General features: G+C 42.3%; 1 protein-coding gene across 7 annotated transcripts in view; it reads right to left on the minus strand.

The window, feature by feature from the left end:
* Positions 1–13,436, minus strand: part of CADPS2 (calcium dependent secretion activator 2) — a 1,645,358-nt gene that overhangs the window by 593,995 nt on the left and 1,037,927 nt on the right. The window lies entirely within an intron of this gene.

The raw sequence follows: 13,436 nt of genomic DNA on the forward strand, positions 1-13,436 counted from the left end.
CAGGATATGTTGGGAACGCAGAGAGATGAAGAAAGAAGGTGGACTCACAGAGTGAGATCTTCTTCCTGCATATCATTCTTTAAATGATCACCTATAGACAGACTCTGCATCAAATGTTTAAGGAGTCTCCATCCGAGCGAAGGAGGTACAATTTAGAGATGTCAGGCGCAGATCTCAGTCAAACTGGCATAGCATAATAACCTGAGGCCTGGGCCCCTACCCACCAGCCTGACTGGGACCCTACTGCCGCCCCTACGATGCCCTGCCTCACTATCTTATGGTAGGACAGTCAAAATAATACTAATAGATGCATAGTGCACATGCCCAGCCCAACCTGTGAACCTTTACAATGCGCTTGTAACAAAGCAAGGGCCAGGGAGCGACTACCAATGACAGTATTCTGTTTTATATATTTTGTTTTGAACTCAATTTTTTGTGTGCTTTTTTCAAAAACACAGCTGCCTTATAGAAAACTGGTGCAGGAGCCCTGGGTAGGTGTGGGCTCTGTGCAAGTGCCCATTTTGCCCATGCCTTACAAGTTTCTGACTCAAAAACCTTCCATGCCTTTGCTGTCAGTACTCCTGTCCTGCACAGATAAGCTTGAGGAAAGCCCGGAGCAGTGTGCTCATGCTCCATGTCACTGTGCTGCAGTGTCCTTATTGATGGTAGCGAGGCTCCAGCTATCGATTCCGACCCCAGTACTGGAGATTCATATTAGTATTATTCAGAGCACCCACATGTGCACGGCAACTTCAGCTCAGCCCAGCCCCTTCCTCTGGCTCTCTCCCTGCCTCATTCTCTTCTCTCAATCTGGAGAGATGGAAGGTTCTTCCGGTTTCACTATTGATAATGAAGCAAGGCCCTGGCAAGCAGATCACATGCATTCTTTCCAGATGTCAAAGTTAGCTTGATATTTAAATACAAGAAATCTAAAGGCCCAGGCCTTTCAGTTGGGGGGCCACAGCACAATAAGGCCTGGCTGGGCCCCGCTCGGCCCCCAGTGGCTACGGCCCTGGGTAGCACACATGACTGGGCACTCAGGGTAAGCCATGTAAATCTGTAGCACTCATGCACTGAGGATGGATCAGCAGTGAACACCTGCAACAAGCATGCTTTGGATTAGCCATTGACGCCATTAGAGACATGATTGTGAGCTTGAAATGGGTTATTTTTTTTTTTTTTAATTTTAGTTAAGTTTATTAAGTAGGAAAAAGGGAAATTACAGATAGCAGGTTCACAATATAATAAAAATGCATTGAAGACATTTGAGCAATAATAAGATAGAACAGGAACATTTTTGCAATTATATGTAGAAAACAGGGTGAGAAGGGGAGGGAAAAAAGAAATTAGAAAGAGCAAAAAATAAAAGCACTTCTCATGTAATGAAATTAGCATAATTATAAATAGTTGTGGAATTACAAAAAACAGAGTACATATTATCAGTGAAACAAAAACGCAACTCTTATTACAATTAATTTGGGAGTTCTAAGAAGAAGGGCTATTAATTTGTGTAGCATGCATGCCAAAGCACTGGAGATTGGCTGTGAACACTGGTAATAAACACCCTCAAGTACAAAATATTCGCTCGGAATACTGGTAACTGGACTGAAATCACTAAGGCATTTAACCCAATTTTTAAAAATGACAGTGTCATTGTCCAGGACTCAGAGCTCAGCTGCGTGACTCCTAGTGAGTAACTCAGTAGTGATTTCAGACAATCCATTTGAAAGGTGCATTAATGCCCTCTATTGGTGTCCACAGTCCATTATTTTAGTGCAACTCCAGGAAGAGGAAATCCCTCTCATAGCTGGAATAGCACTTGTTACAACGCGTACCAATACAACCCGTACTTGCATACATTTGAGATAGGCGCTAGGCAGATGAGTAACTCTACATCGAATACATTGATTATATAGATTTTCTAAAATTAATTATATAAGCACGTTTTTCTAGTTTGATTGACTTCCGTTGATTATGACAGTGTTTGAAAAGTTTCATGTTCTATGTAATGGAGAAGCGGTCCTGCACGTTGTTATATGTGCAGTGAGCGGATACCCTCAGCTCGAGTGTACTTAAAAAGGCAGACATAAATGACTATGCATTTTAAATACATTTAGCCTGGTGCGGGCACTGCCATGAGCATTACTGATGAATGCTGCTGTATCCTTCTTATGGGCAGCATCGCCATGGAATGAGTACCATAGCCGACGGGCAGTGTTGGGAAACATATGATAATAAAGTCCCTCTATAAAGGATGCTACCATCTCCTTCTCTGCACCACCTTTGTGGAACCAATGGTACCAAATCCTGCGGGTCTTTGGGAACCATTTGGGTGAATTCGTTCCTCAAGAGTGCTCTTAATGAAGCAGTTTCTGTATTCTGGAATGTGGCAAGTTTAGTATTTTTAAAGGCCTAATAAGGTGTCTACCTAACCAAACTGTGGCCTTTCTTAAATAAATTCCATTTATGAATGTATATTAGATTTCATCCTAAGTGGGAGCGAGAGAATCCAGGTGATCTATACAAATTGTTTTTTTTATTTTATTAAAAAATAGGCGCTTCTCTTATGTTGGAGAGACAGTATGGCGAGGTTTAAGGCATGAGCGTAAGTTTAAGTCGAAGTTTAAGTTTATTGTTTCAGTTAATTAAAACCAATTTTCACAGGTCAAAAACTATAATTCATTACATTGTATAAACATCACAAACATGTACAAAACAATTCAAAAAGTAATTCAGCTGTTTTTTGCTAGTATGCAATTTTTCTAAAAGCAGATAAGTGGTTTAAAACCGAACCTAAATTTGTGCAAAGTGGGCAAACACTAAAATTAAACAATCACAGCAAAATTACAACAGTCTTTCAACTTGGATCTTTACACACTTCCTGCCACAGAACGCTTTAAATATTGATTTAAGGCAGGAACTGAAATTGACATCACTTGTAAAAGCAAATCACACATGGTCTCCTAGAGGGCTATCGTCGACAACAAAATGCAAAATAAAAAAAGTAACATAACCCATCTTTGTATCACATGGCTATCATACCATACACTTTCATTTTAACGGGGTTACAGTAGAGTAGATAAAAGGATGATTTTGAACACAGTTCCTTTTAGATTCAGGGCTTCGCCTTGTGCTTGCTGTATCTCAATGCTCAACAAAGTCCCCTTGTGCACCCAGAGCAGGGCACATAAGTCATGGACTCAAAGCAGTCAGTCTCACCATCCCATCATTGAGTCTGGGCAGGGTAAGAAAGAGAAGCTTTCAGGTTCAGGAAACACTATCTGGAGCCATACAAACTTGGGGCTAGATTAGCCACAAGAACATGAAAGGCAATTCCATACATTAATCCTGTTCGCCGTCCTCTAGGACTGTTGTATGTCTCTCCCTTTGAGAATGATCACACACTGTAGTGACTAGCAGACCATGCACATAAGTAGAAGAAAAAAGTCTATAGTTGGGACAATAGTGCTTTATTTGGCAAATGCTACCATAAAAGTTCACATAATTACAATTTACATAAAAAAACTTTAAAAACAGTAAAACCAATGCAATAAAAAAGGTAAAAAGCTATCATAACATTGCTTGTTTTAGCATTTCATGAAACACACTCTTGCCCTATGCCTTATACTTCTGAATTCTAGTGAAGAATTAGCACCTCGTTAAGGAGGGCCATTGGGTTCAAAGGTGTAACTAGAGCATTTGACTAGGTCGCATTGCTAACAGCAGCAGTGGGACAATAGGTTTACAAATTCACAGTGGGACAATTGAGAATAGAAAGTGGTGTGTTAATCCCCATTGAAGAGTCACTGGCCCTAGGAGGCAGACCAAGGGTGTACAAGGGATATCTCGCAAGGTTATTCCATTAATATATTCAATTAGTTCCTTCCAGAACCCCACTAATGAAGGGCAGGACCATCTCAGGTAGAACATTTCTGCCCCGAACTCCCCACATCTGGGGCATTTTTCAGCAGCTGTCACTTAGAACTGGTTAATCCTTCTAGGTGTAAGGTAAGCTCTATGTGAGATATAGAAATTAATTAATTTGAACCTAGAACTTCTAGAAACAGCTGATATATGCACTACAATCCTATCCGAGTCCAAATCGTTAATTTGGAGCTCTAAGTCTCCCTCCCATTTTATTTTCAACTCAGCAAGAGGAGAAAGAATATTTGAACAAATTGCACAATATAGATATGACACATCTCTTACATACCCTGTTGTTGTACAGAGCTGTTGACACACCTGATGTGTGGCAGGTTCAGCATCTCCATTCCTCCAATAATTCCTTATTGTTGCAACCAATGCCCTGTGTGCTAAAAAGAGTTCAAGTGACAGCTGCACTTGTGAATTCTTGCCTTCATTAGGCAAACATTACCACACTTCCCTCCCTCAACGCCATGCTCGTGTCTGCCCACATGCATCACACACCAGGGGGAAACCGCAATGGTAGGATGCGACTGATGTGGATGTTGCAGCCGACGCTTATGAAATAAGCCCTTCCACGTTCCAAGTTACTAAGTTGTGTCAACTCTGTGCTGCCGCCTTGTTCCCCCACTGTGGGCCACTTCAGGACGATCTTTCTGAGGCCTCACCACCTGCTGAAGCAGCTATTGAACTGTTGCTTCTGTCCTCTGTCAGCCACCACTGTAACCAGCTCTGCCTCGGAGGCGGGCAGGTACGGGTGTACAATAGGGCGGTGGAAGAGGCAGGTGTTGTGCATTTGTAGGGCTCCTGCAGTGATCACAGAGCAAAAAGGGGGCGAGGCTGTGGCTGAGGTTGTGGCTGGCTGCTGATATTTGGTCTTTGAGCTCTTGGATATCTGAGCTCCTGGCTTCTCAGGCTCAGTCATCTTCACGATCATCATTGTCACTACCACTCTACTCTGACTGGGACATCATTGTTGTCAAAGTATGAAACCTAATTGGACTATTGCCCATTTCTGTGTGGTGAGGTTGTGGGTGGGGGTGGCGGCTCTCATCAAGACCAGGGGGAGAGGTAAGTGGCAACTACTGGTGTATTTCTGCTGTTTTAGTACCATCAGTACTATAGGCATCATCAGAAATACCTTTGCCGCACACCTGCCCTTACAAGTGTGCTCCTTTAGCTTTCTTTGGCCGCTGTCACATGATTGACTTTAACTGTTGACCCTAACTGGGTTAACAGGCCCCACTTGATTCATCAGGCCGTAACTGGCTATAATAGGCTAACTGTTTATTGGTAGTGGAGTTGCTGTCTAATTGTCTGTCAGTCTATCTGCCCAACAGGATTTTCTCCTCCCAAACTGAGCGGGTTTGTCTGCGTCTCGCCTGCGTCCGCTCACCCACAACTGGTTACAGATGGGCTGGGCCCACTCCCCTTGGAAGATTCGAAGTCTTGTTCTGTAGGGTGAGAGTCTTGGCAGTACATAGTTTGGGTGCTGGAGATGAGCACCCTACTCTCCTCCAGAAATGGTTGACCGAAAATCTGCTGAGGGGGCTTCCGAGGCAGCTGATAAGCCAGGTGCTATGATGACAATTGATAGTATGCTGGAAAGAGAGTGGTGGGGATAATCATTACTGAAATTGCACTGACTGAGAACAGGCTCTCTTTGGAACATGGTTTTGGAACAAAGGAACTGGAACCTATCTTTTTGCCTGATGATAGTGACCCTTGCCCGGTGAACCTAGGTCCGCGACCTCAATCAATGACAAGTCCCTGGTGAGTTTGAGCATGAACAAAGAGACAGAGGCACAGGGCACCCTCACACCTCAGTCGGATCAAGGCCTAGTAGGGAAGAGGAAGAAAACGGTGGGCGTGGGAACATGTGGAAAAAAGGAAAACAGTTGTTTGCTACAGGGCTAGCTTTCCCCATGGCTCTTAGCCCAGAAACATTCTCAGCAGGTTCATACTTCTGACTCTTAAAACCCAGACCATGTAAACTAAAATATTTTGTGTGATAAATTTAGTAAGCTTTTAGAAGGGAAATTGAAACCAATCATAGAGCATTGAGATGGGAGTGCCTCCACACAGTAAATAATGAATTCCACTCATCACACTAGAGCAAATAACATGCAGGAGCCAGGGAGAACTCTAGCAGCAGAGCGAGAGGACTGTCAGATCTCCACTCAGATTCCCACTCAGCAGGTAGAGCCAGGGCCTAGGGAGGATGCTCGTAGCGTCAGTAATGCAGCCACAGCAGGCAGAAGTCTACCTGTGGACAGGGAGATTAGAGACACTAGTGCAGGCTTTACTGAAGGAAGTCCAAATCCTAATACTGAGACCTTGAATCTGCTGCCTACAATCCGCCCTTACGTGCTGGTCTTAATCGGAGTACCTCCCCTTAGACTTGGTCAAATGGATGAGGTACCAATTGACCTCATAAAATGTAATTCAGAATTTTGGGCACCACATTCAACCAACGTTTTTAATGCTCTTGCTACCTCCCCATTACCTGACTCTTTGAAAACCTCCAACATAGTACTGATTTTCAAGAAGGGAAATCGTTCTCTCCCAGGAAATTAAAGATCAATTTCCTAATAGACATCTGTCAAAATCCTGGGGAGGGTGCTGAAGATCTCGCCCATTTTATATCCTTGCCAATATGGCTTTATAAGTCAGGTGGGAATGGTAGAACAATGTCTGCATTTGTCCTTAATAATAGGAAAATGCACTGTTGCTAAGCGTACATGGCATTTGTCGACCTGACTTCAGCACTTGACTGTGTATACTACAACACACTAGAGGAAACCCTTCCCTCTTGTGGGCTGGGTGAAGCACTGGTGCACTACTTAGCATATTGGCAGAGAGATATGAAGGCCAGAGTCAGAATCAGTATGGATGGAAAGATGTCTAGGTATATAAAATGTCACGGGGTGAGACAAGGGTGTGTTCTGTCACCTATTTTATTTATGTTGTATATTAACAAGCTTCACCCCTTTTTAATCACTGCCACTCCAGATGTACCCAAAATCAAAGGTCTACCACTCCAGTCCCTTCTTTACGCAGACAACGCTGTGCTGATGGTACGGACCCTAAGGGCTCTGCAATTGTTAGTGAATGCCTTTGTGGACTTCATCGATACTCTGGACTTGCAAACCCATTCCTCTAAATCTTATATTATGACATGCGACCCGAAGAGTAGGCAGCTAGCAATCCCTACTGTAGGGGCAAACAGCCTAAGAAGCAGCAGCACTTTTTTCTTACTGAGGGGTTTCTTTCTCCGCATCAGAACCCTGGACGCCCCATGTCTCTCAGAGTAGGTCGAAGTTGTCAAGGGCAGTTGATTAATTAGACAATCTACTCCAGCCACGGGGGGCATCCTTGGACCCTTGTTGCACATTTACAAAACCCAATGTATTCCTGTTGCAACATATGGAGCCAGGGTCTGGAGTTCCTATAACAGCGAGCCCATCCAAACTAAAGAAAACAGGTTTTGCAGAAGGGTGCTGTCGGCCCCCATATAATCTTCATCTGATATCTGTCATGAAGAACTGGGTTTATCGTGTGTATCAGATTATATTAGAACGTGTCCACCTCTGCTGAGGCCACTCTAACATGGGATATTATTAAGGATTGTCTTGAGTGTGAAAGGGGTCACCAAATCCCATGAGTAGCAGTAGTGGAGTCTGCCCTTCGCATGAGTGATCTGCACCATATTTCTACAGAGCTTGAAAGTATTGCGACCAGAGATAAAAATAAAATATGTGCAGCACTCCCTGCTTAATTTTGAGCAAACCATGAAACTGAATAAGAATGGGGGGGGGGTGGGGGGGGGTCAAAAGTTGCAGTATATCTGAGTATGCTTGCAGTCAGTCCTCCTACCAAGTATCTCTATTTAGCAAGGGGGCGTTGGGAACAAAGTCTGCTGTTTGGATTTAGGACTGGCACAATAAAATATTTATTGTTTTCCGTTGGGATATCAAGCATATGTTGATATGTGCCCTTGCCCTTGTTATGGGAGCTTTGGTCAGACAATGCTGCACTTAGCACTGTTTTGTAAATTTTATTTAAAATATATAATACACGTTCTACTTCCGAGCGCTAAAAAGCTCATTATTAGGAATTTTAGGGTTATGCAAATTCCAGATCTGAAGACTTGTGTACATGTAGGCTCAGTCCACAGAATGGCTGTTGGGGCATGATGCGCAATGCTTTCTAATGAAAATGGACCTGATGAAATCACCATGATTATAAATTGTTTCTAAACCTAATTTGTATTATGTTGTCAGAGGTATGGGTTCTATCTTGCATTATATTTGTATTTATATTTGTCTATATGTTTTTAATGTGTGTTTTACTTTTATGGATATTTTGATTATCAGAATAAAGAAGTTTCTGATCTGATCAGATTACACAAACCATTATACCTAGTAGTCCAGAAACCTTTCCTAGATAAATTACAATGGATCCAAAATCCAATGGCCAGATTACGTCTTCACTTAAAACCACATCATTCCAGTCCTTATGACTCAGTACTAACACTGTTTAATAGATCAAATACTAGATGGAAACAATGAATATCTCGATTACAAAAATGTAAGGTCCAGAATCCTAGATGTATCCAATTCAACACATTCCAACAGCTGAAAGTGCCACACTTAAGCAAAACCTGAGTTGGTGGGTATTCTCCATAAGTGCAAGCTAGCAAGTTATGGAACTACTCACCCACTAAGATAAGTGAACTAGAGACCAATCTTAATTTTCTGAAGACTGTAAGAAAACGTGGCTGTTCGAATGTGCATCCCTAAATAACACCTAATCAACTTTAAGACTAGAACCGTCAACCTACTGAATCGCAATGCAAAATAGGACAATACTTCCTACAGACAAGAAGTCAACTATTTTTCAGGTAAAATAAAGCTACAGGAACCATGATATTTTTCTCTCCTATACCCTTTAAATATTGGAATGCTAACAACCAGCGAACATGTTCTCTGCAACACGACTGGATCTCATGTCAGAACCTCACACACCTCACCTACCTCTTACCACTAAGGTCTTACTATAACCACAGAATTCTACAGCCTAAACTGCAGGTCTGTCTGTAATCATTATGGACAGTTAGAGAGCCACAATGCCACAACAGGGGCAATTGTGCGCTATATAAGTGTCATGTAGTATAACGTATCACAGGAAACAAAATCAGATTTGATGGAGATCTTCTGGCATGCCGTGCAGGCAGACGGACTAATTACAGTTAGAGAGACTGGTTCCAGGCCCATCTGGTAGAGGTCATTCTAAAACTGTTAACTTTGATATTCCTTTGACAGCCATAGCAGCCTTTTCAGGAGTGTTGAACTTAAGTTAGGTGAAAGTTAGTTTGAGGGATAAACCAAAAATGCACATGGTAGCAGACAGTATATGCTTTTTCAAATGGTGTTAAGACATATTAAACTTGCCCTAAGTTATGAGTGTCTGATTTTCTTTACAGTTCAACAAGATTGAGAGCTATGCATGTGCTATAAGAATCGAATCATCAGCTTATAATAAAATCATTTTTATCTTTACTAGTATTCCTTGCACACTCTCTGAGGCAGCTTCTAAGGCCTTTCAGATAAAATGGGGCAAGGAACACCATAGCTGAGGTTACTTTGTACTTCAAAGGGAACCTCAACATTATTGTTATTGTGCGTACATTTGAAAGGCAACTGATCAATATGCCTTTAAGTTTTGACCATATGTTTTGTCTGTGTAGGTCGAGCTCCAAAGAGCAACCCAAGAATGCAGGAAAGGTCTATCTACTCTTGCAACACATAGTTGGATATCAGGTGACTTACAATATAAGCCTGACCTATAGTAGACAGACCTGGGCACAATTTACCCTAATAAGATGAGCAAAACGTTTTAAATTTACAGCAAATTCTACAGTTTGTTTTTCATGGAGAGCTTTGTTTTATTGAAGCACCCATAACACTAATTAGACTATGTGGCTATATGTTACATTTTGCAAGGGGTACTGGTTAAATGTACCCAAGATTTCAAAATGTGTCAATTCCGGAGCTAAACTGTGTTTTCAAGATTGCGGTCCACATATTCTTGAAAACTTTCTTTGGGAAAAGATGTGGTGCTCAGACTTTTGTTTTTATTATTCAGACTTTTTTTTTCTAGCCATTATAAAAACATTCCTTTATCATATCATTGACCCTTTTTCTTCTAGTGGATTGTAAAGCACTAGATGCAGATTAATTAGCTTATTTATTATTTTGAATTAATGAAGACAACGTCTTATTTATTTAATTCTTGTGTGGAGGGTTTGCCAAATAATCACTTACAATGAGTAATCTCCATCTGAGAAAATCTCTTTTGGTTTATGATTACCCACCAAGATCCAAGCCACCATCTTCCAGAACGCTTTACTGCCTTCATCTCTAGTTCATGATCAATCTATTTCTAATTTTCTTTCAAGGGCTTTGGTTTTTAATTTGTCCAACTATTTGCTTTTTTCCTTATGGGTGATATTTGATGAGACTCCTTACCTTGTCTCAGATATTCTATTAGAAATCTTTACTTTCCTCATTATGACAGATTGAACCAAGGTGTCTATCTTTCAAAGTATATTTTTGCCACTGCTGACTAATCAATCCATAGTGCTGGGAGGTCAACTGGACCATTGCTTTCACCAGTAGCTCAAAGGTGGAAAGGTTCACTGATACAGGGTCGTATTGAAATAGATACTACTACACTTCTTTGTCCTTTGCCAATACCCTTTCCTTGTCTTCCAGCCAAACATGTTGGTGATCTACCTCGCCCACACTCCACCTAAGGAACATTCTACTATGGTTCTGCATTATTTTGAAGGTAACGATTAGAGATTTATGAAATTGAGTTTACTCACCTGCATTATCTCCTTATCTCTGCATCCTGAAAAAGGTACCACCTATCCATCGGAAGGCATATCAAATCAACCATAGAGGAACACATTCAGTTACAAAATGAGGGTTTTTAGCTACTGTGTGCAGGACTAATAGAAGTCCTTTGTGGTCCAGAAGTATAATATATGGAGCCCATTTTGCTTTGCCATAGTGACGAACAAGGGCATCCACAGCTTTTCCATCTGCCAAATATTCTTCAAGCTCTTACCCCCCTGTTTAAATGTAACAGAGCGCAAGAGGGATTATTAAAATTTGTCAAACTGATCCCAAATTTCATACTGAGAATTGAAAAAGCTGTGGCCTTAGACAAATGTTAGTACTCCTCATCAGTGGGTTATATTGCTCTTCTGGGCCCACTATCTCAGCGATTAGGGCCCTTTAACCAATTTCTTCAATTCTTTATATCAAATCAGTTTTTTTATTTACAGTGGCAGACGGACATAAGGAAGTAAGACTTTGGAGTGGACACCTATCTTCCTTTTGGGCCCAGTTTCTTGGCTTATGTGAAGACTTATGAATTTGCACTGAGTTTAATGCCTTCCGCTAGATCTGTTGGGCCTCTTTTGGCAGGTTAATATTTCAATATATTTTCAGCACCCAGGAGCATGCTCCAGGAGATGAGTGTCTGTCTCAGGCGCCTGCGTGCCCTTCCATTTTGGCATCTTTTCAGTAACTGTGGTCTAGTTTTACTCTCCCGTCCTGGTGTCCTTGAGGCTATTTTCTTGACTTGGGAGCAAGGCTATTGTACTCCTTGTTTGAGTGGGATTTGTTGGAAAAAGGTCAATGACAAAAACCGGGTCAAACATAAAGGACAATGGGCAGAGTGTTGCTCCTCCCCCTAATCATCACTCTCTCCGTCTGTCGATATATGAAAAGGTGCTGCTCACAGCAGAATGGAAACTTTTTAGGGTTATCAGATATAGGACACAGTCACAGTGCAGGGAGAATGCTGTCAGCAGGTGCAAGAGGGCTACATTGGGGGCACTAAATTTCATTGTTGTTCACTACGTACTTGCCAGCTTCTGCAAACATTAGTAAAAGTGGTTCACAGTGGCTATGTCCACGCCCTCCCACTCTCCCAGGAACAAACATTTTGTTTTATCTCAGAAAGTAAATCTAGGGATGGTCACTTTTTCAAATCAACGTATATCATCTAGGGCAGCAATTTGAAAATGTAAAGGGGCTATCCAGCGAAACTCTAGGTCAGAGATCTTCAAACTTTTTTGCTCTTAGCCCCCCTCTACCCAAAATATTTTAAAGACGGGCACCCCTCCAAAACCTTAAGGAAAGTCTTGGGTAATTGGGAAGGTTAGGGCGGAGCATAAGGGTGGGGTTTATGGAATAATAATAGGGGCACTTTTTCAGTAGCTCATACTCCACACTAAATGTGAGATGTATAAAAGAGTAAACACACAAAAAATTCAACTGGGCAAAAGACACTACTCCGATCAATTGAGGTCCTCATTTTCTTGCGCCCCAATGCAACTGTGCCTTCTGCACTAATGATAGCTGCGGCCCTGAATAATAGGCTATGCCCTCTGCCTCTTTCACCCCTTTCCCACCACATCTATTCTTGAAACTGATTGTTTGTCCCTTTCCGTAAAAATGAGAGCCCACATGTGGCTCACCTCATCCTTAATGCTTCCCCTATATCTTATAGTAAAGTATAAGACAGTGTTAATTGTGATGCAGTAGACCCTTCACATTCCTTGGCCCCAGTGCCACTTCGCTTGCTTCACTAATGAGTGCTACTGCCTTGCAAAGCGGCAAGTCTTCTCAGCCCCTTAAAGTCCTCCTCCCATCCTCCTTTATGACAACTCCCAGAAGCATGATGCTAAGGTGTCTCCTCTTCTCCAATTATCCCCTTTCTTCGGCCATTGGTCAGATGCTGAAAGCACTCGCACAGCAAGGGTGCACTAAACTCTAATGCAAGAAAGGAATGAGTAAGGCATCCATAATATGGGTTTATTTGGGCTCTCACACCCCTGGGTCCTGGTGCCAACTGCACCTGCCCATTCCACTTGCCATTATTGCTAGACCCGAGATCCAAAGCAGACTGTCTGCCCCGTTGTTTCGAAAAAAGGGGGAAAATATCCACATCCCCCCACCTCGGGAACTTGTTCTCTGGGCCCCAATGCTAACATGGAGAATGGCTTCCCACCCCTTTGTGCTAGTACCACACACATTATTTGGGTGCAGTGGTCCCTCACACCATTGTCCCAGTGCCAATGCATCTGCTGCACTTATTTTAGTGATGCCCTTTTAAAACAAAATGAGCCCACATTTCTCAACACCTCTTCAGGGCATCTCTCTGAGGAATGGGGGAAGCGGACTCACTTATAAATGAAAAAAATTAAATACAACAGAGCGTCACCTTCTCCGGGCCATCTCTTTGATGCTATCCAGGTATTTCGCTCCTTTACTCTTTCTACTGGGCCATTACCCCAAGGGTCTGGACGATCAGGCCTCTGAATATGACCCTTTTGGACTCCTCCCTTCCACCCTCTCATCTGACCTGAAAGGACATCTGCATGTAAACAGAGGCCAATATTGGCAGGGTGTATAAGGAACAAGGTGCTCATGTGT

Source organism: Triturus cristatus, chromosome 4_1, assembly GCF_964204655.1.
Source record: "Triturus cristatus chromosome 4_1, aTriCri1.1, whole genome shotgun sequence".
Classification (NCBI taxonomy): Eukaryota; Metazoa; Chordata; class Amphibia; order Caudata; family Salamandridae; genus Triturus; species Triturus cristatus.